The sequence below is a fragment of the Sapajus apella genome, unplaced genomic scaffold, assembly GCF_009761245.1.
Source record: "Sapajus apella isolate SASKATOON/1434 unplaced genomic scaffold, GSC_monkey_1.0 scaffold1, whole genome shotgun sequence".
In the NCBI taxonomy this organism is placed as follows: Eukaryota; Metazoa; Chordata; class Mammalia; order Primates; family Cebidae; genus Sapajus; species Sapajus apella.
In genome coordinates, this window is record NW_022436941.1 from 975383 (window position 1) to 1000195 (window position 24813).

The 24813-nt window shown below is 45.7% G+C and overlaps 1 long non-coding RNA gene across 1 annotated transcript in view; it reads left to right on the forward strand.

The window, feature by feature from the left end:
- The first annotated feature begins 294 nt into the window (after positions 1 to 294).
- LOC116525813 overlaps positions 295 to 24813 on the forward strand; it is a 373035-nt gene continuing 348516 nt past the window's right edge. The window contains exon 1 of the long non-coding RNA XR_004257846.1: positions 295 to 1164. This is a non-coding gene — a long non-coding RNA (uncharacterized LOC116525813). The remainder of the gene's footprint in view (positions 1165 to 24813) is intronic.

Genomic DNA, 24813 nt, shown 5'->3' on the forward strand with positions numbered 1-24813 from the left:
CCATCCTCCACAGCCTCCCAAAGTGCTGGGATTGCAGGCGTGAGCCACCATGCCCAGCCTCTTTTTTATTTTTTTTTGAGATGTAGTCTCGCTCTGTCTCCCAGGCTGGAGTACAGCGGCATGATCTTGGCTTACTGCAACCTCCATCTCCCAGGGTCAAGCTATTCTTTTGCCTCAGCCATCCGAGAAGCTGTGATTACAGGCACGTGCCACTGTGCCTAGCTAATTTTTGTATTTTTAGTAGAGACAGGGTTTTGCCATGTTAGCCAGGCTGGTCTCAAACACCTGACCTCAGGTGAGCCACCTGCCTCGGCCTCTTAAAGTGCTGGGATAACAGACATGAGCCATCGTGCCTGGGCATTACCTTTGTTTCAGGGCTGTGGCAACTAGAGCAGGGCAACCCCTTCACTCCTCCCCCAGAGCTGGTCACAGGCAGAGCTGAGCTTGAACTTGGGCTTCACACCTGTGTTCACACACACCACCTGTCATTGTCTGTGACTTCCCTGTCTCTGCTCCTCATCTTTCAAACGCTCCCTGGAGCTGTTTAGTGCCTAGATGATGTGTGTCTTAATACCAGCCACTCTACTCGAAAGCAGAATCTGTTTGAAAGCTGTGTTACAGGTTTTTCCAGAACTTCCAGTTTTAAAGAATCTGTTCCCCTTGCCGCAGCTTCCTTTGTACCATGCAGGCACCGGCTCTGAAGGGACCTTCTGCCAGGGGATTTGATTCCTTGGATAGAGCCTTTCTGTCTATCACTGACCTCAGGGCTAGCTCCCCAGAATGTCACCTTCTCTATGCTCATTTCTGCAAAGTAGCAACAGGTCAGTTAGGATGTGGATTTTCTCGCTCTCTCAAAGGTTCTTTCATTTAAATATGTTCATTCATTTTTCTCCTACCGCTCTCTTTCCTGAAAGAATGAAGTTAGAGGATTAGATTGCTAAATTTAGCTCTTGCTGACGCATTGGCCTCTCACTAGCAGTCTCCTCGTGTCTCAGGGTTTCTCTGAGCCTTGCTTTTTTGCTGGTAGACGCACACCATCACATCCTACATAATATTTAGCTGTGAGGCGTTTCCAGATGGGAAGTGCGTTTCTGTATTTTCATAGCCGTGTTCTCTACGTGAATGGACTGGCGTGAAGCTGGGGGCTGACGGCTGGCAGGGCAGGTAGGGGGGCTGGCAGCCGCCTGAGAGAGGTGAAGATCCCCAGGATGGTGGTGGGGAAAGCAGTGCCGTGCTTGTCACATGTTTGCTTGCCGTGAGGAGGAGAGGGAGATGGCGATGGGAGGAGATCTGGGGATGGTATTTGACTGGGTTATGAATGGAGAATTTTCAGGCAGGGAAGCCCCTCCTACTTGAAGCAAGCCTGAGTGTTGTTAAAGGAAAAAAAATATTCTGGTTCTTGTAAAAATGGTAAGGAAGACTTGACTCAGGACTCTTGCAACAGGGTTATTGCAACAGGGGAGAGAGATGGGGCTCAACTCTAAATGTAGCAAGACAGTTGAGGATTTACAGCCAAGGAGCAGAGTGGAGGGGTCAGTGGATGGGAAGTTTCTAAGAGGAGGCATCAAGGGAATGGGATTCTCGCTAAACAGATCTAACAGGACTCTTGCTAAGGGCAGGCCAAGGACTTATACATCCAAGGTAGGGATGAAAAGCTTTATCAGACATCAAGGGTAGGGGACTCTCGAAACTGAATTTGCAGGATTCTTGCTAAGACGAAGCTCTGTGGGCCTGGCAAGGACAGGAGGGACACAGAAGGCCAAGGTTCAAAGAAGGCTCAGAAGAGCCTAATTAAGTTTGGTCAAGGAAAGGGTTTTTGTTGGTGCCTCTTCTTGTTCAAGAAAAGAAAAATTCTTCTTTCCTCTGAATAATATAGGCTTATTTTTTGTTCAGTTGCCTTTTGTTCATTAAGGACCAGTTGTATGTCTATTGGGGCCTGGCAGTAGAGGATACTTGCTGGATGGTGCCAACCGTCAGGCATTTGAACGGTGGAGATTCATGCTCTGCTGGGGTGATGAGTCCTTTGAAGTTTATGTCAAGTCATCCAGCTTCAGCTTGCAAGGCTCCTTTGGATCTTGAGGGGAAGATCAGCTATAAGACAACCTAGAGTTGCCGTAAGGATTTGGGCAGTCAGCCTGTAGCTCTTCTTGATGTCAGAAAGGTAGGAGAAAACCTAGAAACGAGAAAAATTGAGAAGTTGGTAAGAACTGATGAAATGTGCAGAATGGCAAGATCCAGCCCAACTCACTGGTAGGTAAGAAAGTAAAAAGTAAAATGTAATTTACCAAGAGGTGAAAAATAGCTCAAAGACAATGAACAGGACTAGAATTTGATAATCTGCAAGGATGTGCTATAGTTTTCTATTGAAATACAGATAAGCACTGGTCCCTGGATGGGTGTGATGAAATGTCAGCATGGAAGGTGGCCTGGTGTTAGGAAGCTCTGGGTTCAAATCCCTGAACCATCACCTTACCAGCTGTGAGATGCTGGGCAGACTCTCTGCTCTCCTAGTGTCTGTTTCCTTGGCTGTGAGACATGATGAAAGCTAACATGTATTATTTGTCATGTGCTAGGCACTGCCATAAGCATTTCACATTCTTTATCTCATTTAATCCTCACAACTTCGGGAAGCAGGTAAATCATCATCTCTGTTTTGCAGAAGAGTAAACTGAGGCTTTAATATATCCCATAATATGTGCACAGATGTCGCTAATCTACAAGTAGGGATTGAGACTCATGTATTTAAAATGAGTTTGGCACCTATCAGGTGCCTGATAAATGTATAACATCTTTTCCCTCCAAAGTATATGTGGGAAAACAGGAGCTGCAGACTGTGCCTGAGCCTAGCCCAATTCAGTAGCAGGGGCTCTCCCCCTAAAAGGGAAAACTCTGAGACCCTCAGCAGTGGAGGAAAGGAGCCTGCTGTGAGGGTCCTGGCAGAGTCCCTGCATTTTTGTCCTCTGGGGGTACCTCTCCTCGGAGTTGGAGAGAGGCTTTGACCCAGCCTTTGCTGGCCACTGGGCAGGACCTCGCTGGGAGCAAGTGCCAGGGCCAGCTGAGGCCAGCAGAGGCTTGTGCAGAGATGCTTCTCGCTGGCTGTGCTGCTTGCTGTGTACCTGGTAGGCATGCATCTCAGTTATTCTCACATCTCTGCGGTAGGTATCCTTTACTTTCCCAGTCAGATGGAATTGAGGCTCTAAGAGGGTGACCAGCTGCCCAGACACATTTGAATAGGGAGGGATTTGAGCCCAGGTCTGGTCCTGTGCCCATGCTGTGTTCTGCTATGCACCCTGGATGATCAGGAAGCCACCCCAAGGTAGGGAAGAATTCATGTGGGCAGGCTAGAGGCACCAGAACAGAGTGGATAATGGAGAATCTTGGAATCAGACACACTGGGGTTCAAATCCTGGCTCTGCCACTTCTTAGCCCTGTGAGCATGGAAGTAACTAACTTCTCTGATCCTTGGTTCTCCCTTTATGAAAGGGGGGAGTCATAACTACCCAGACTGAGAGTGTAAGGATGACATGAGAATGTATATAGAGCCTTGGCATGGGCCCTGGGGTGTGATGAGCATTCAGTAAATGCTGGCTGCTGCTGGCATGTGGGGATCGCTGGGCACTTTCTCATCCAGTTGATCTCCTTGGCCCTTAGGGAAGACAGACACTGGAGGGCAGGTCTCTCAGATGTAGGAGAGACCGTTAGCTTTATCCATCCTGGGATGTATCCCTGGGAGCTGTGTATCAAAATTATAGTCACTGAAGGTTGGAAGGACAAGGGGGAGGCCAGGCCTGGGTATGGCATCCCTAGAGTGGTCCAACTTCCCTCTTCCTGGTGATGTCCAAAGAGAAAGGTCAGCACAGCGGCTCAGCTGGGCCTAGTGGGACTCCTATGCAGTGGGCTTGGGCAGGGCCCAGAGTAACTGGTGGTTGGGGTGGGCACTGTCAGTGTCTCCCCCAGCCACCATTGAACCTTTCATATCAGGTGCCCTAGAGTAGGACCTGTTTACCTAGACCTGTCCTCCAGAGACACTGCCCCCCACCAAGTGAGCCCTAGCTGCCATAACTTCCACACTTGCCTGGAGAGGGTGTGAGGATGAAATGCTGATGTATGTGACACTCTTAGCCTAATACTTCACATGTGGTGAATGCCCACCTTCTGACTGTGGCTCACTAATTTGTGGATTCAAGTACTGTTAGGTTGAGAAGTCATAGTTATAAAGAAAATAGTCCTCACCCTCATGGAGGTCACACTTTTGTAGGGAAGATGGATAAGAAATATGTAAGCAAGTAGATTTGATTGTGATATTGGAGTGAGGAACCGTAAAGCTGGGGGAGGGAACAAGGACATCCTTGGTGGGGCTTTTCTCAGGAGGTAACAAATGAGCAGAGACCTTAGGGATGTGGAGGTGCCAATCGTGAGAATGTTGGCAGGGGCCTGGTGCGGTGGCTCACACCTGTAATCCCAGCAGTTTGGGAGGTCAAGGTGGGTGGATCACTTGAGGTCACGAGTTCAAGACCAGCCTGGCCAACATGGTTGAAACCCCGTCTCTACTAAAAATACAAAAATTAGCCAGGTGTGGTGGCACACCTGTAATCCCAGCTACTGGGGTGGTTGAGGCAGGAGAATCGCTTGAACCCCAAAAGCGGAGCCTGCAGTGAGCAGATATTGCGCCATTGCACTCCAGCCTGGGCAACAGAGCGGGATTCCAGATAGATAGATAGATAGATAGATAGATAGACAGACTCCATCTAGATAGATAGGAAGAAACAAAGGAAGAGAGAAAGTTGGGGGCAACCCCAGCAGAGCCATCAGGTGTGACTGAATCTGGTACAAGACAGAGAGGAGGGATAACTAGGAAATGAGGCCAGGGTGGAGGCCACCAGGTCACATAGGGTCTTATCATTGTTTTCAACAGTCATTATTTCTAGATGTCGCCGGGCAGGGTCACCTGTTCCTGTTCTTGTGCTATTCTGCGTGGTATGCACACAGCCATTGTGGCAAGTCACCCTTTGTTAGGACTGTGTATTTTACTACCACACTGGGAGCTCTGGAGGCCAGGGACTATGGCTGTTTTGCATATACCCAGCAACTAGCGTGGGAAACGTTTAATGAAATTATAGCCACTGAAGTTTGGAAGGACGAAGGGGAGGCCAGGCCTGGGTGTGGTATCCTTAGGGCAGTCCAACTTCCCTCTTCCTGGTAATGTCCAAAGAGAAAGGAGCATGGAGTATGTACTCCGTACATTTAAAGATTAATCTTAGTGGCAATGGATGCTATCTATTGGGGGTTTCTGTGTGCTATCCACCGCGGTTAGCATTTTATATTTCATCACCTCATTCAATCAGTACAATAGCCCTGTCCCCAAAGTGTCATCTCCATTTTGCAGATGAAGAAATAAGCTCTAGAGGCTGTCCCATGCCCCAAGCACACACACCTAGGGACTCGCTGAGCAGAGACTTGAAGCCAGGACTCTAACGAGCACACTTTCAACTCTGCCCAAGCTGGAAGGTCAGCCGCCTCTGGCAGGGGCTTGGCCCAGGCCTGCCCTTCCAAGGGCTGTGGTGTTTATTGCCCAGGGTCTTGGCATCCTTCGGCCTTCTTGGTCCCTCAGAGTTCAGTCACCTTGTACCCCAGCCTGCCCTGTAGCATCCCACGGAGCCTGGGGGCTGTCCCTCAGACCTCCTCACGGCTTTGTAATCCACAAATGGAAAAGTGGCACTTAAAATGAATTTATTCAGGTGGGAGCTGTGTAAGACATGAAAATAAGGCTTTTGAGCTGCTGCACATAAACTTGAGTGTAAATGAAAAGCTTTTTATTTGGTTTCTGAGCCAGACTTTGAGAAGCCAGTGGGCCGTGCGGTCTGGAAGCGCACGTTATGGGCGCTGGGTCGGAACAGGGGCCACTTTGAATGGCGAGGAGGGAGACTCGCTCCAGCGAAGCTGGAACAGCCAAGAAGCTGGGATGTCAATAAACACAGGCAGGACACAGAAAGCCTTTTCCGAAGAGATGGAAGGCAGGGAAGCGAAGGAAAGGCAGTGCCTCACCCCCGGCGCATTTGAGAAGGAAAATGCTTGAGGTAACCCATGTTGGCAGCTTTTATAGCTTCCTCCCGATAATGTGCTGGGCAGACCCTGAACAGGCTGGTGTTTTATTTTTGAGTAACGAAGCCGAGTGGACCAGGGGCAGCTCTCCAGCAATGGCTGGCCTGGGGCTGTGCCCACAGAGGGAGGCAGGGCTGCCTGAGTCCTGGGGCAGGGGACAGCCCTCCTGCCTGCTGGGCAAACTGCGAGGAAGGCGGGGACCAGGATTTCTGACTTCCTCTGGATGATGTTTGGCTTGTCACAATCTTCAGACGTAAGGCCCCTTTATGGCCAGTGCCAATGAGGGAGGTGGCAGGCGGCCGTGGGAAGGTAACTGCTCCGGGAAGGAGAGCACAGTCCGCGCTGCCTGAATGTTGCCGGTTGTGAACTGCTCAGGAACCTCAGTGTGGGGAACCCACAGAAAGGTCTTTGTGCCCTTGGCCCCCTTTTGCCAAGGCACTTTCCATGACTAGATTTACCTTGCATTTATATTCTCTGCTCTTTGGTAATATGTACATATGCGTGTGAGGTATATTTGGACCTGGGATTATGTGTGTTGTTAAAAATATACACCAGTACGTTAGTGACGTATGTGGTGCGTTAAGCAATGTATTTTGAGAGCCATGGACTGGAGGGAAACACCCAACTAGCTGCCTTGAGACACTAGCAAAGCTCAAAATATTTCCGTTACGTGAGAGTATGGTCTACTGTTTTAAATGTTTGTTACAGATATTTTTCTGTTTTCTCCTAGATATATGTGAAAACAATATATGTATTTAAACAAAATTGTAAATTTCGATCTTAAGAATTTCACGGGTTTTTTTTTAAACCCATGTTTATTTGGAAAAATTGAAAGTATCAGCAAAAATAAGAAGATAAAAGTCTTCTGCGATGCGATCATACAGGATAATTGCTGCTGCTCTTTTGGTATTTGCATGTTCTTCCAGACATATTCCTAATGAGTATATATGAATATAAAATAAAATATAATCCATGGCTAACATACGAGTGTTATTCTTTGCCAGCACTTTGCATGTATGGACTCACTTGATCCTTAACAATTCAGTGATTGGTTTTATTATTAAACCCATTGTATAGATGAGAAAGCTGAGACCAGAATGATTACCTTGCTTAAGATCACATAGATAGCCGGGCGTGGTGCTTACACCTGTAATCCTAGCACTTAGGGAGGCCGAGGCGGGTGGATCGTGAGGTCAGGAGTGCGATAGCAGCCTGACCAACATGGTGAAACCCTGTCTCTCTTAAAAATACAAAAAAAAAATAATAGTAGCTGGGCATGGTGGCGCATGCCTGTAATCCCAACTACTTGGAAGGCTGAGAGAGGACAATTGCTTGAACCCGGGAAGCAGAGGTTGTGGTGAGCCGAGATCACGCCATTGCACTCCAGCCTAGGCAACAAGAGAGAGACTCCATCTGCAAAAAAAAAAAAAAAAAAAAAAAAAAAAAATCGTATAGATAAGTAGCCAAGCCAGGATTTGAATACAGACAATCTGGTTCCAGAGTCTGTGCTCTTAGGTATTCACTATCCTAACTTGCAAAAGAATTCAGAGAATACTGTCCATACCAATTTTTAACCTGCTGTTTTTCCCACTCAATATATTATGAACTCCCTTCCATGCCAACAACCTTACATCTAGAACATCATTTAAAATGGCTCTGTTGTGATGCAAACACCCCCAAAATGGAATGCTTCAGTGCTGTTTCCCTTTGGGACCATTTTGGGTAATAATAATAGTTAAACTTAAAAATAGCAAATATTGAGGTTCTGTGCCTGGTGCTGTCCTAAGAGCTGTTTACAACTTATCTAATATAATCCTTGTAGGGCCGGGCGCGGTGGCTCACGCCTGTAATCCCAGCACTTTGGGAGGCCGAGGCGGGTGGATCACGAGGTCAAGAGATCGAGACCATCCTGGTCGACACGGTGAAACCCCATCTCTGCTAAACTACAAAAAATTAGCTGGGCATGGTGGTGCGTGCCTGTAATCCCAGCTACTCAGGAGGCTGAGGCAGGAGAATTGCCTGAACCCAGGAGGCGGAGGTTGCGGTGAGCCGAGATCGCGCCATTGCACTCCAGCCTGGGTAACAAGAGCGAAACTCTGCCTCAAAAAAAAAAAAAAATCCTTGTAGTAACTCGGGCTTCTTACAGTGGAAGAAGTTAGGGAAGAACAGGAAGAAATTCACCAGGACATCTTCCTTACATAAAACTTCAAGGTTAGATTTTTGACCTTATCTTCAAATAAAATTATATATGTAATAATGTTTTGTGTATTTGTTAATTTAAAAAAAAAATTCTTATTTTGAAATAGTTTGACTCACAGGAAGCTGCAAAAATAGTACAGAGAATTCCTGTTTCCCATCACCCACCTTCCCCCAATGATAACTTAAATAGCTATACTATGGATCAAAACCTGGAAATTGACAGTAGCGTTTCCTGTTAGCTCAGGTGGTATATTCGTTGTTATTTTTTTCTTTTTTTGAGATGGAATTTCACTCTTGTTGCCCAGGCTGGAATGCAATAGCACTATCTCGGTTCACTGCAACCTCCGCCTCCTGGGCCCAAACAATTCTTCCTCAGCCTTCCAAGTAGCTGGGATTACAGGTGCCCACCACTATGCCCGGCTAATTTTTTGTATTTTTAGTAGAGACGGGGTTTCATCCATGTTGGCTAGGCTGGTATCAAACTCATGACCTCAGGTGATCACCCGCCTTAGCCTCCCAAAGTGTTGGGATTACAGGTGTGAGCCACTGTCTCAAAAAAATAGTAGTAATAAAGCTACATACCTAGGAAGGTGAAAGCAATGGACAGCCTCATAGGCAGGGCAGGAGGAGGAGGACCTAGGCATTTCGCTGCAACATTCCCAGTATTATCACCAAGGGTCAGGGGAAGAGAAAGCAAGCAAACAGACTTGTACATGGATATTCATAGCAGCTTTATTTGTCATAGCCAAGACTTAGAAACAAGACAAATGTCCACTTGCAGATGAATGGGTAAACAAATTGTGATATATCCAAAACTCCCCAGGGTGGTATTTCCCCTCTGAGAACCCAAAGTCCAAATGTCATTTTTTTTTTTTGAGACGGAGTCTCGCTCGGTGACTTAGGCTGGAGTGCAGTGGTATGTTCTTGGTTAACTACAACCTCCACCTCCCTTAAAGCAATTCTCCTGCCTCAGCCTCCTGAGTAACTGAGATTACAGGTGTGCCCCACCAAACCCGGTTAATTTTTCTATTTTTAGTAGAGACGGGGGATTCACCATGTTGGCCAGACTGGTTTCCAACTCCTGACCTAAAGTGTTCCACCACCTTGGCCTCCCAAAGTGCTGGGATTACAGGCGTGAGCCACCGCACCTGGCCGTCTTCATAGATTTTTCAAGTGTATGATATAGTATTGTAATCTACAGGTATAGTATGATACAGCAGACCTCTAGAACTTACTCAATCTTGTGTAATTGAAACTTTATACTGTACCCATTGATTAACAACTGCGAATTTCCCTCTTGCCCCAGCCCCTGGTAACCACCATTCTCCTCTCTGCTTCTATGAATTTGACAGTTTTAGATATCTCCTATAAATGGAATCATGCAGTATTTGTCCTTCTCTGATGGGCTTATTTCACTGGGCACAGTTTCCTTTAAGTAAGTTCATCCATATTGTCACATATTGCAGGATTTTCTTCTCTTTTAAAGGCTGAATAATATTCCATTATATGTATATATCACATTTTAAAAATCATTCATCCTTGGATGACATTTAGTTTGTTTCGAGATCTTATTTTTTTTTTATTTTTATTTTATTTTTTCTTTTTTTCCATTTATTTTATTGCATTTTAGGTTTTGGGGTACATGTGAAGAACATGCAAAATTGTTGCATAGGAACACACATGGCAGTGTGATTTGCTGCCTTCTTCCCCATCACCTACATCTGGCATTTCTCCCCCTGCTATCCCTCCCCAGCTTCCCACCCCCCACCGTCCCTCCCCTATGTCCCCCCAACTGACCCCAGTGTGTAGTGCTCCCCTCCCTGTGTCCATGTGCTCTCATCGTTCAACACCCGCCTGTGAGTGAGAACATGCAGTGTTTGATCTTCTGCTCCTCTGTCAGTTTGCTGAGAATGATGGTTTCCAGGTTCATCCATGTCCCCACAAAGGACCCAAACTCATCGTTTTTGATGGCTGCATAATATTCCATGGTGTATATGTGCCACATTTTCCCTATCCAGTCTATCGTCGATGGGCATTTGGGTTGGTTCCAGGTCCTTGCTATTGTAAACAGTGCTGCAATGAACATTCGTGTACACGTGTCCTTATAGTAGAACGATTTGTAATCCTTTGGATATATACCCAGTAATGGGATTGCTGGGTCAAATGGAATTTCTATTTCTATGTCCTTGAGGAATCACCACACTGTCTTCCACAATGGTTGAACTAATTTACACTCCCACCAACAGTGCAAAAGTGTTCCTATTTCTCCACATCCTCTCCAGCATCTGCTGTCTCCAGATTTTTTAATGTTCGCCATTCTTACTGGCGTGAGATGGTATCTCAATGTAGTTTTGATTTGCATTTCTCTTATGACCAGTGATGATGAGCATTTTTTCATATGTTTGTTGGCCTCACGTATGTCTTCTTTTGTAAAGTGTCTGTTCATATCCTTTGCCCACTTTTGAATGGGCTTGTTAGTTTTTTTCTTGTAAATCTGCTTTAGTTCTTTGTAAATTTTGGATATCAGCCCTTTGTCAGATGGGTAAACTGCAAAAATTTTTTCCCAATCTGTTGGTTGCCGATTCACTCTAATGATTGTTTCTTTTGCTGTGCAGAAGCTGTGGAGTTTGATTAGGTCCCATTTGTCTATTTTGGCTTTTGTTGTCAATGCTTTTGGTGTTTTGGTCATGAAGTCCTTGCCTACACCTATGTCCTGAATGGTTTTGCCTAGATTTTCTTCTAGGGTTTTTATGGTGTTAGGTCTTATGTTTAAGTCTTTAATCCATCTGGAGTTAATTTTAGTGTAAGGTGTCAGGAAGGGGTCCAGTTTCTGCTTTCTGCACATGGCTAGCCAGCTTTCCCAACACCATGTATTGAACAGGGAATCCTTTCCCCATTGCTTGTTTTTGTCTGGTTTGTCAAAGATCAGATGGTTGTAGATATGTTGTGTTGCCTCCAAGACCTCTGTTCTGTTCCATTGGTCTATATATCTGTTTTGGTACCAGTACCATGCTGTTTTGATTACTGTAGCCTTGTAGTATAGTTTGAAGTCTGGTAGTGTGATGCCCCCCGCTTTGTTCTTTTTGCTTAGAATTGACTTGGCTATGCGGGCTCTCTTTTGGTTCCATATGAAGTTTAAGGTGGTTATCTACTGTGAATAAGTGCTGTAATGAACATGGGAGTGCAGTTAGTTCTTTGAGATCCTGATTTCAATTCTTTTAAATAAATAATTAGAAGTGGGATTGCTGGATCATATAGTAGTTCTATTTTTATTTTTATTTTTTGAGATGGAGTCTTGCTCTGCCACCCACGCTGGAGTGCAGTGGCATAATCTCAGCTCACTGCAACCTCCACCTCCCGGGCTCAAGCGATTCTCCTGCCTCAGCCTTCTGAATAGCTGGGATTACAGGCATGTGCCACCACACCCAGCTAATTTTTGTATTTTTAGTAAAGATGGAGTTTCTCCATGTTAGTCAGTTTGGTCTGGAACTCCGGGCCTCAGGTGATCCGCTTGCCTCAGCCTCCCAAAGTGCTGGGATTACAGGCGTGAGCCACTGCTCCTGGCCACACCCAGCTAATTAAAAAGTTTTTTTTTTTTTTTTTTTTTTGCAGAGACAGGGTCACCCTGTGTTGCCCAGGCTGGTCTCTAACTCCTGGGCTCAGGTGATCCTCCTGCCTCGGCCTCCCAAAGTTCTGGAATTACAGGCATGAGCCACAATTCCTAAGAGCAATTTTTAATATGGGTTTAAGATACAGTCCATTTCCCAGTTACTATTGCCCTCTTCCTCTTCCGCCTTCTTTCTTTTTTCTTTTTAAATTTAAGCCGTCTGTTGCTAAGTGCTAGCAGATACATTACTGCTAGCTCAGTAGGATTTGTAGGAAAGACTAGAGAAATTATTTTACAGTGGGAGAAAGGATGGGGGAGTTGCATGGACTGGTGAAAAACATTTGCAGACCAAGGAGCTTGAAAACCTTTTGCAAGACTGCAGCAATCCAGGAAGCCAGGGCCTCTTGGATGTGCCTGGTAGCCTGGAGTGGGACTGTTAGTCATGAAGATACCTGGAGACCAGTTAAGCTAAGGAAGCGAGGAAGCCTGGTGGGTAGGACTGTTATATTAGTTCTGGGACTAAAAGCTCTATGAATTTCCAAGCATTGTCAACCTTTCCAGTGAACTCTTTGTGCCCAGAACTCCTCTGTGACTGAAAGTGCAGACTCAGGTGTCCTGAGGTGCTCTGTGTGTCTGCCTGGCAGAGGAAGCCCATGCTCACCCATGGCGGGAGAGGATGCTAAGTAAGAGAGAGTGATTGATGTGCCGTTTAATGTGGCCATACCCAGAATCCTCCTTGGGTCTAGCTTCAGAGTATCCCTGTGTCTCTGAGGACAGCTGGCAGGTGGAAACATAGAGGGATTTCTTACCCAAACTTCACAACTGTAAAGACTCATGAATGTGGTCCCATGAATGTGTTGGAGGCCAAGGTGGTAGAGCTAAGATCTCAAAGTGTTGGTTTATATGGCACCCCCTTAAGAGAAGTGTTTTGTTTGTTCTACATGGTATTTGCAAAAGTAATGATGGTAATAGCTAAAACTAATGTAGTGTTTACTATGCCAGCCACTGTTCTGTTCTCACATATAATTTATTTGTTTTAGAGGCAAAGTCTTGCTCCATCATCCAGGCTCGAGTGCAGTGGTGCGATTATAGCTCCTTGCCGTCTCAATCTCCTGGCCTTAAGTGATCCTTCTGCCTCAGCCTCCTGAGTAGTTGGGAGTATGGGCACATGCTACTACTACATTTGGCGGATTTTTTTGGGGGGAGGATAGAAATGGGGTCTTGCTATGTTGCCCAGGCTGGTTGTGTATATATGTTTATCTTTTATTTCTCGTAGTAACCCCGTGAGGTAGATACTAATTATTATCTATTTTTAGATTAGAAAAATGGCACACGAAGAGGTTAAATAGGTTGCTAAAAATCACATGCAGGTAAATGGCAGAACTGAGATTTACAAACCGAGCTCGTCTGGTTTGGAGTCGCTGCTCCTAACTTGCACCATATTGCCTCCCAACATTTAAAAATTAGAAGATTTCAGCCAGACACAGTGGCTCATACCTGTAATCCCAGCACTTTGGAGGCCAAGGTGAGTGGATCACCTGAGGTTGGGAGTTTGAGACTGGGCTGACCAACATGGAGAAACCCTGTCTCTCCTAAAAATACAAAATTAGCCGGGCGTGTTGTTGCAAGCCTGTAATTCCAGCTACTTGGGAGGCTGAGGGAGGGGAATTGCCTGAACCCAGGAGAAGGAGGTTATGTTGAGACGAGATCACATTGCACCCCAGCCTGGGCAACAAGAGCAAAACTCCGTCTCAAAAAAATAATAAATAAATAAATATTAGGAGATTTCTCATCAAACTGTGGAGAGCTGGCTTCTCTTGAAAAATCAGAGAGAGGACACTGGGCCATATTCCCTGTGGTCACAATTCGCTGGCGCCCCATCAGGCCAGCCCCTTAGCAAGGTGATATTCTCACCCCCAGCCCCACCAGTCCCCAACTTCCCTGACTCTGAGTTCCTGTTCACTTGACCCAGTTCCTATACCTGTTTGTACCAACAGACATTTTGGTCTTCAACCACTGGGTTTAAGGTTGTGTGATAATATTTACAGATATGAATACTTGTACAATGAATATTTATACAAGTGCCAGGCCCTTTTCTTCTGAGAGAAGAAGTGTTTTTCTCCCCATTTTATGTGTGAGTAACTGAGGCATGGCGAGGGCCGGTACTCACATGAATAATGGAGACGGGGTTTGAACTGTGTGGTGCTTGGATCTGTATTATTTCCCTTTCCCTTGTGGTCTGGGGTTTCCTACACCCTGTTAAAGATTCTAGGCTGGGCACGATGGCTCACGCCTGTAATCCCAGCATTTTGGGAGGCTGAGGTGGGTGGATCATGAAGTCAAGAGATTGAGACCATCCTGGCCAACATGATGAAACCCCATCTCTACTAAAATTGCAAAAACTAGCTGGGAGTGGTGGCGCATGCCTGTAGTCCTAGCTACTTGGGAGGCTGAGGCAGGAGAATTGCGTGAACCCAGGAGGCGGAGGTTGCGGTGAGCTGAGATCGAGACTCCGTCTCAAAAAAAAAAAAAAAAAAAATTCTAGGCGGGGCGCAATGGCTCACGCCTGCAATCACAGCACTTTGGGAGGCCGTGGTGGGCAGATCACCTGAGGTCAGGAGTTTGAGAACAGCCTGGCCAACATAGTGAAACCTCGTCTCTACTAAAAATACAAAAATTAGTTGGGTATTGCATCTGTAGTCCCAGTTACTTGGGAGCCTGAGGCAGGAGAATCACATGAACCAGGGAGTGGAGGTTGTAGTGGGCCAACATGGCAGCACTATACTCCAGCCTGGGGGATAGAGTGAAACTCCACCTCAAAAAAAGAAAAAAAAAAGATTCTAGGGGTAAAGTTGATCATTCGAGCAGATGAAATTTTGGAACTGAAGGAACCACGTGTGAAGAAGCCAAACGAACAGCCCACGCTTGTTTTTGTCTATGCACCGAGTAGATTCTAGCCTTAGAGAGCATAGTCAGCTCTCTAGAACTATTTATTGAATGAGAAATAGGCCAGGAAGAGTCATCTGCTGAGAGTCTCATAAAGAAGAGAGAAATCTGACAAAACTTCAAAGAGCGAGTCAGTACTTAGTAGAAATTAAAAAAAAATTATTTACTGAACTTTTTTTCTTTATAACTGGAGGAAATGCCCTGTTTTTTTTTCTAGCTAGTATTATGAAAGATTTTATGTTTTTTTAAGAAAATGATACAATTCTGGCCCATTTCTCACGCCAGTTTATTTTAAAATTCCCAGCATCCTCTTTAAGTGTTTTGGGAGTTGGAGCAAGTGATAAGAAAAGCAGCTGAGAAATGAGGCTTTGTCCTGGTTATGGGCTAACCAGGTGGGTTGGGGTCCCTGAACTTTAAGAAGCTTTTGTGCTTCCAGCTGTACCAGGGGGATTAGTGGCTTAATGCTACCTCATGGGAGCACATTTTATTGTTACTTCTCATAGGGCTGAAACCATAATGTTATGGTTTTTACACAGCACCATCTGCTTCAGGCTCTTGACATGCTTAGAGTGTTTCCCCTCAGCCCCCCTTCATGTTCCTCCCTCCAAATAAGTTCAGTATCTGGAAGAGTGAATTCACTTTGGGCATAGCAACAGATGTGCATGGTCATATGTAAAATGCAATCGGTTAGTTACCGATCAATCATGTGGTCTTCAAATGTTTAATGCAGGCGGGGCAGTGTGCTGGACTGCTGTGATGGAAACAAAGATGACTAAAATGTGGTTTTTGCTTTATGGGACCTAGTTGGGGCATATTACACAAAGACATACAAAAATTTAATAGCTGTAGGAAATAAAGTTAATGAAAATAAGTAGAAGAGAGAATATGCAGCTCATCATGAATTTCCAAATGAAGGCTGCAGATGTTAAGTGCTATAGGAAGTCAGTATTCTCTTTGATAAAGTTCCTTCTTGAGAAGCAAAGTCCAGAATGAATGTGCACAATGCAATTAGAGGGACACTTTGTTGGGAACAAAGCTGCTTGTGTACGTGCAAGGGGGAATGCTGGTCTCTCTTCAGCATGGTCCGGAAATTCATTCTGTAACAAAGAACTGTAATTCCAAGTCAATGACACCTTCTAAATCCTCTCAGACTATGCCCAAAATTATAGAGAAGGAATGGCGAGTCAATTCCGTGCAGTCAGAACTGGATAGCTGTGTACTTTGCTCAAATGCCTGGGATCTAATGGAGATGGGACAGCAGCCAGGAGATAAAGCAAGTCAATACAGGCCTGGGAGAACTCTGATGCTGGAGCAGATAATGAGGAAGGGGCCAGGATTTGAAAGCGTGACCTCTAAGTCTTCCTGTGTAATGAACAGAGTATAATGGAGGGCTGAGATCTGAGACCCTAGTGCACCTGTGTCTAGCTACCCAGCCAGCAGCCTGGCTTTATCCTTAGATAACTTGGATGAACTCTGTGGGAACTTGACAACCTTCAGGCTACCATTACTGCTTACTGAAAAGAGTAAAAGGCAAGAGATTTCCTCTAGAGGAAATAGATTTGGGGCTTTGTCGTTAAGAACTTGAACTTTCATGTCAGGACCTAGTTTCCCCACTTACCAGCTGTGTGGCCTTGAGCAAGTCACTTACCCTTTCTGAGTCTCAGAGTTATCACCTGAAAAATGGGAGTAAAAATGATAGTACCTACCCTGTTGTGTTATTGCAAGGGTTAAGTAAGACAAGGATTAAAAAGGCACTTAGCTGACCGAGCGCAGTGGCTCATGCCTGTAATCTCAGCACTTTGGGAGGCTGAGGCAGGCAGATTACAAGGTCAGGAGTTCGAGACCAGCCTGACCAACACGGTGAAACCCCATCTCTACTAAAAATACAAAAATTAGCTGGATGTGGTGGTGCGTGCCCATAATCCCAACTACTCAGGAGGAGGCTGAGGCAGGAGAATTGCTTGAACCTGGGAGGCGGAGGTTGCAGGGAGCCAAGATCGTGCCACTGCACTCTAGCCTGGACGACAGAGCAAGACTCTGTCTCAAAAAAAAAGAAAAGGCACTTAGCAGTGTATGTGGCACATGTGAGAGCACAATAAATTAAATGTTACTGTTATTTAAAAAGATGAGGCCGGAGGAGTTAGAGACCAACCTAGACCCTCGTCTCAAAAATAAAAATTAGCTAGGTGTGGCAGTGTATACTTGTAAGTCTTAGCTAGTCGGGAGACTGAGGTGGGAGGGTCCCTTGAGCCCAGGAGTTTGAGGTTACAGTGAGCTAAGATTGCACTGTTACACTCCAGCCTGGGCAACAGAGCAAGACCCTGTTTCAAAAAAAAAAAAAAAGTCATGAGGATACATATTTTTAAGTTGCTATTTTCTTGTGTAAGTTCAGGACCTGGCTTAGAGACAAAGCAGGAATTATTCCACTCTTTCCCTAGGTTCTTCATCCGCAATCTTTGAGAAACAGGTAACTTATGGTAGAGTTAGGGAAAGGAAACTCATGGTAGAGGGTGGGATGAGGCTTTGCAGCAGGGGCCTCACTTCTGCAGGTTCAAAATCCAAATTTACATAAAGCCAAAAGGACAGCTCTCTGAAGGCATAGATGTAAGACTGCTGCTGAGGGACCAGAATATTTTTATTTCTCGCCCCTTAGAAAATCTTAGAGCAGTGCTTCTTAAGCTCTGATGCGCAGATGAGTCAGAGCTTAAGAATCACTGCTCTAATATATGAACCTGAGATTCTGCACTTCTTTCTTATTTTTTTTTTGAGACAGAGTCTTCTGTGTCACCCAGGCTGGAGTGCAATGGTGCAGTCTCTGCTCACTGCACCCTCCGCCCTCCAGGTTGAAGTGATTCTCCTGCCTCAGCCTCTCGAGTAGCTGGAATTATAGGCACATGCCACCATGCCTTGCTAATTTTGTATTTTTAGTAGAGGTGGGGTTTCACCATGTTGGCCAGGCTGGTTTCGAACTCCTGACCTCAGGTGATCCAACTGCCTTGGCTTCCCAAAGTGCTGGGATTACAGGTGTGAGCCACCGCACCTGGCTGAGATTCTGCACTTCTATCAAGCTCCCAGGTGATGCCAATGCTACTGACCCTTAGTATACATTTTGAGTAGCAAAGTCCTTAAACATCCTGGGTCATTTAGTCCAGTGGAATGACTGATGCCTCTCTACAACTTTCCTGAAAATGTTCATTCATTTTTTTCTTGAAACCCTCTAGTGACGACAAGCTCTCTACATGCCAAGCAGCCTTTTCTGTTTCCAGATGGCAGGGATGATAGGAATGTCTTTTTACTGAGCCGATGCTCACCTCCTTATGATACCCATCCATTGGTTCTAGTTTATTACTTTGGCAAGGGGTGGGCATGACACAGGTGATGCTCTTTTTTGGGAGTTGTCTGTGGATGGGCTTTGGCAGTGGTGGTGGAGGGGCGGCAATCCCCTAAAAATGTTCGTAGAATTTGGTTTCCATGTACAATTTCCTGGGGAGAGTTCCCATAGCTTTCAATAGTTTTTCAAGAGAGTCTGTTTGCTGTAGAAGATTAAAAAGCATTGGACTCCTCATGGAATGTTTTGTCCCTCACAGATCTTCTGTTTGGAAGGCTAGAGCTTCCCAAGTTTTTGGGTCTCTTATTTATATGAATATCTTTTATTTTTTTGTTTTTATTTTATTTATTTATTTTTTGAGATACAGTCTCATGCCATAGCCCAGGTTGGAGTGTAGTGGTGCAATCTCAGCTCACTGCAACCTCCGCCTTCTGGGTTCAAGCGATTCTCCTGCCTCAGCCTCCCAAGTAGCTGGGATTGCAGACACTCGCCACCACACCCAGCTAATTTTTTGTGCTTTTAGTGGAGATGGGGTTTCACTGCATTGGCCAGGCTGATCTCAGACTCCTGACCTCATGATCTGCTCGCCTTGGCTTCCCACAGTGCTGGGATTACAGGTATGAGCCACCATGCCTGGCCCTGAGTCTCTTTTATTTATTTATATTTATATAAGTCTCCATGGAACGTGGTTTCAGGCATCCTTGTAATCTTGATAGTTTTTCCTAGTATGTCTGTATCCATCTAACTTGGTACCCTGAATCATGTACAAGCTAAAAAGTCATCTGACAAGCAGGAAGGGTAAACTGTCTTTCATTTAACCCAAGGTGTCTTTCAGTTCTTCCTAAAAGTGTAATACCTGCTTGGAAACCTTAGTATACTTGATAGGCTATCAGTTTGGAATGTTTATGTTGCAGATTTAAAAAAAAATTTTAATGGAATTCGTTGGCATATTTACAGGACTGGGGGCAGTGGGGTAGCAGTGTCTTCAGGTGAGGCTTAATCCAAAGGCTCAGACTCCTTTAAGGATCCAGCTTTCCTTTTCTTTCATTTTGAGGCAGGGTCTCACTCCATCACCCAGGTTGGAGTGCAGGGCGCAGTCTTGGCTCACTGCAGTCTCAGCCTCCCAGGCTCAAGTGATCCTACTGCTTCAGCCTCCTGAGTAGCTGGGACTACAAGTGCATGGTACCATGACTGGCTAATTTTCTTGACTTTTTTCTTCTTTTTGTAGAGACAAGGTCTCATTATGTTGCCCGGGGTGGTCTAGATCTTTCGGACTCAAGCGATCTGTCCACCTTGGCCTCCCAAAATGCTAGGATTATAGGCATGAGCCACTGCGCCTGCTTGCCAGCATTTTGTTCTCTCTCTCTCTCTCCACAGTCACCAGAGTCCTGCGTCTTTTTCACGTGTACTCCATTGAGGCCTATCTTCCACCGTCCTGGATGGTTTGTGTGGTTTCTGGACTATGTATGCAGGACCTGATATTTATTTCTAGGAAGTATCTTGCTAGACCATAGTTGTGATTATACCATCTCCCCTCTCAGTCTCCCTGCCTGGCTTAGGGTCATCATATCTGATCATCATGCCAGCAAATTAACGATCTTGAACCAGACAGGGTCAAAGACAGAGCCAACCACATGCCCCCACCAGGCACTCCTGCCTGGGTTGGAGTCAATTATCCTTTGAACATGGATGAGCATTTCTCAAAGCATATTCTGTTTTTTTTTTTTTTTTTTTCTTTTTCAATATCCTCTCCTGAGCTCACTTTTGGCAGGCTATTGACTGATTGATTGAGACATGGTCTTGCTGTATTGACCAGGCTGGCCTTGAACTCATGTGCTCAAATGATCCTCCTGCTTCAGCCTCCTGAGGGACTGGGATTACAGGCACTGGCTACCACACCTGGTTCAAAGCATATTTTGAAGAAGACCAGCCTGAAGGGTGCTCCTCAAGAACAGAGCCCTGTGAGCGACATTGGACACTCAGAAGGGTTGGGGGCGGAGAAGAGGGCGGGTAATGAGAATTTACTTAATGAGTACGTCATCCATTATTTGGGTGATGAATACACTAAAGCTCAGACTTCACCACTACGCAATATACCCATGTAACAACACTGCACTTGTACCCTTAAATTTATACAAAACCACCCCAAACCACTCAGAGCCCTATAATCAAATATGTTTAGATAGTGCTATCAACCGTAACCCCTTCTGGAAGACTCATGATGCTTATGAGCATATCACAACCTCTGAGAATAAATTTTTAGATGTAATTTTCCAAAAATAAATGACCACGAAGCTCTCCCGTTCCCTGCTGGGATAACCTGCATATAAATGTTGTAGAGAGCACAGTCTAAGCAGCGCTCATGTAGCTGTTCCACCCGTTACCAGTCCGTTTAGTTGTGTTATCATCTGGCCCGAATGCCTCCATCATTAACCACAAGGGTGAAGTGACAGATGACATAAAACGATTCGCTGAAAACCAGTTTATCTCGCCAGCCTATCACTCTTCAGAAGGGAGACTGTCTTCTGTTGCACATGATTCATCTGTTGCTGCTCTCATCCTAGGCCTACCAGGTTAGGCACCCTGGGTGGGTACTTTTCAGGTGTTCTGTTAAGAGCAAAACCCAGTTATGCCTGGAGGCTCTCAGGAAAACCCAAAGCCAGGGAGTAGCCTATCATCAACCGCAGTGGTCAGAGTGATTGCAGTTTTTTTTTTCCCTGAGACATCTCGCTCTGTTGCCAGGCTGGAGTGCAGTGGTGGATCTTGGCTCACTGCAACCTCCGCCTCCCGGGTTCAAGTGATTCTTCTGCCTCAGCCTCCTGAACAGCTGGGACTACAGGCATGTGCCACCACATCCAGCTAATTTTTGTTTTTGTATTTTCAATAGAGGCAGGGTTTCACCATGTTGGCGGGATGGTCTCGATCACTTGACCTTCTGATCTGTACACCTCGGCCTCCCAAAGTGCTGGGATTACAGGCATAAGCCACCACGCCTGGCCAGTAACTGAACTTTAATAGGCCACGGTTATTGAACTTTTACTTTGTGCCAGGTCCATAATATGTACTTCCTCACTAAATCCTCACAACAAGCAGAAGAGCTGGGCAATACGATCATCCTTACTTTATAAATGAGGAGCCTGATGCATACAGAGCTTAGAGAAGTTACTCAAAAGGACACAGCTAATGACAAATGGAGCCAAGTATCAAACTCAAGTTTGACTGATTCCGTAGCCCACGTGTTCATCAGATTCACTCTTTTTTTTTTTTTTTTTTTTTTTTCCCACAATCGCACAACCATCAGGTATTTGTTAAATGTCGGCTTTGGGTCTGGCTCAGTATTTGGTGAAATTGAAGACACATCAAAATATTAATAGACACCAGGTAACTGACACTTTATTTGGGGGAACTTTTGTAGTTCAACAGAGAGAATACTTACTAAGCAAATAGAAGTGAGTGCATGAAAACAGAGTACCAAATGCCACATAAGCGGCAGAGGCTATGCTTCCGTAGCCTGCTGAGACCTCAGTGGCCAGATCTCTACAGCTTGCTTGTAGAAACCCACTTGCCCATGGCTGCCTCACTCCCAGTCTTCTGCTTTGTCCATCCTCACAAATTCCCCTGTTGGTCTTTGTCTTCCCCTTGTGTGACCTCTGCTTGTCCCCAGGGGAAACCACTAACCTCTTGGCTCCTTAGTCCTCGGTCTGCGGTGAACGCCCCGCTGACATCCACAGCGCTTGGAGGTGACCTAGTTTGAGTGAAACGCTGGCTTTTCAGTTACATCTCCAATAGGCTGAGCTGGCAGCTTGTCAGCAGGCTTATGTCACCTAATGACTGTGTCAATTCCCTCCTTGCCTAGCTTCCTGCTAATAAATATCCTCAGGATGGTCTTGGAATCCAGAAGGTGTAGGAGGCCTGCGGGGCAGCCAAAGAGAAAACAGGAAAAAGAAAGGGGGAAAGAGGCAGAGAGGGCCTGCCCCTCCCTGCCAAAGCAAAAAGAATGCACCCCAGGGAAGAACATTCTCTAAAACAGAGAGAGAAACTTGTGATGAGGTATCTCCCTATAGAACAGTTTTGCTCTAAAGACGTTTGTTTTTTTAATTTTTTTTTTTTTTGCTTAGTCTGATCTCTCATTTCCCCCCTCATGCCCTTCCTTCCTGTTTGGCGCTTTTCGAGTGGTATTACTTCTCATCCACAACAGTGGCCTGCTGGGAGTCACAGCAGGGACATTTCCTCTCCTGTGGCTCTAGTTGTATTTTTAATCATCGACCCCCCCACCCCCACCCCTTTCCCCTCTGCTTCTCTCTGTAAACATTTTCTTAAGGCTGGGTAGCAGAGCCTCAGGTGTGCCTGTCGTGTCCCTCAAAGCTTAACTATTTGGGGCTTGATTTTTTAAATCCCCTCTCCAGGAGCTGCAGCATCCCGCATTCTGCACCATGACCTCCCTTTCGCCCAGTGAGCTACAGCCTTGAGTTTGGATGCTGCATATTCAGCGGTTTGGCTCTTGCACTTGAGGGGAATAGTAATTCTGTGAGCTCATTCCCAGGGGAGCTGCTTTCAGGATTCTAGGCCCCTCCAGCCCCGTTGGAGTTGGGTTAAAGGTTTCAAGCAGCGGTGGAGATGCTTGCCTGTCTGGTTTTGCCTGGGGCCACACAAGGTCATCCTGGGAGGCCTGGTCAGCTCCGTGGTCCTCTCCAAAGCTTCTTTAGAAGTCAAAGTGGCCGGCCATGGTGGGTCATGCCTGTAAACCCAGCACATTGAGAGGTTGAGGCAGGCAGATCACAAGGTCAGGAGATCAAGACCATCCTGGCCAACATGGTGAAACCTCATTTCTACCAAAAAAAGAAAAAAAAAAATTAGCTGGGCATGATGGTATCTGCTTGTAATCCCAGCTACTCAAGAGGCTGAGGTAGGACAATTGCTGGAATCCAGGAGTCAGAGGTTGCCATGAGCCGAGATGGCGCCACTGCACTCCAGCCTGGCGACAGAGTGAGACTCTCTCTCCAAAAAAAAAAAAAAAAAAAGGCAAAGTTCAAGTCTGCACAAACCACCAGAACAGATGAATTGGTTAAGAAACAGTTCTCTGTCATTTTCTCTAAACAGGCATTAATAAAACTATGGATTCATAATCCTGAAGTTTAGCCTCAAATTTGTCCATCAGATACTGCTACTTCTACTGAATGTATACCTCCCAGGGTTGAGAAGCAGTTCTTCCCTCTCTTTAGCCCTTCCTTCATTTAGTTCATTTGTTCATTTATTCATCCATCCATCCATCCATCTGTATGTTCAATCAATAAGCATTTGTTGAGCAGTTCATTGCCAAGTACTGGGTAAACACGACAGACAAGGCTCTGCCATTCTGAGGTTTATGGTCCATGGGAAGAGACTGTTGAGATGTAAAAACAGAAACATGTGACCATCCACTGGGAACCAGGATGCTGTGATAGAGAAGTAGAAGGGGAGGCCCAGAGAGGGCCATCAGGCAAGACCCATCTGATATGGGGCCATATGAGCTCAGGTACAAAGGATGCGAGGGATCTGGTGGACAGGGAGCTGGTAGGTCTACTGAGCATCTGAGCATTCCCTGCAGAGGATCAGCATGTATGTGTGTGCATATATGTATATATATATATATATATATATATATATATGTATGGAGAGAGAGAGTTATGTACAAAACTTTAACAGTCTTCTCAACTCCAATGGGACCCTTGGGGGATGAGTGTCACCGTATCAACTACTCAACTTTTGAATGCCAGGGCCCAGGGCAGGCAAGAAAAAGGTCCACAACATCTGCCCCTATTCTGTGTACCCACCTGGCCCCACCAAACTGTATATTCTTGATTGAGTCTATGATGAACTGTCAGCAGATGTTCATGTGCTACCTCTTCAGTCAGGTCTGTAATCTCCTGGCAAGCCCGTCTGTCACTCTCCCAGTTCCTGCTTTTTATCCATTCAAGGGAGTGGTTTCCTGAATCCTCTCACAATTTTATAGTACGTGGAGCCTAAAGTTACAACAAATGTTTGATGTATAATATGTTCCTTATAATATGCTCACTTACCTATATTAAAAGGCATTCACTTTGGGAGGCCGAGGCGGGTGAATCACATGAGGTCAAGAGTTCAAGACCAGCCTGGCCAACGCAGTGAAACCCCGTCTCTACAAAAATTAGTTGGGCCTGGTGGTGGGCGCCTGTAAACCCAGCTACTCAGGAGGCTGAGGCAGGAGAATCACCTGAACCCAGGAGGCGGAGGTTGCAGTGAGTCAAGATTGTGCCATTGCACTCCAGCCTGGGCAGCAAGAGCAAAACTCTGTCTGAAAACAAACAAACAAACAAACGTATTGACCACCATTCGTAGCAAATGGAACTGTGCCTCCAAGAGGATAAATAACCTTGGAGTTCCAGGCTGGTAGAGGAGAGGAATTGGGAATCACTCCTGCATTTTCTGACTGTTAAGTGACTTTCTCACCAAGTTGAGTTGCAGTTACTGTCATGGATACCAGTTGGGTACAGTTTCTGTTTGGAGTCTTCTTGGGAAGGGATAGAACAGTTGAGAAACTGCCCCACTATCAAACCTACGGAATCCAAAGAATTTGCATCCACAAATCTCCTGCCTTTCATGAACCCCATTC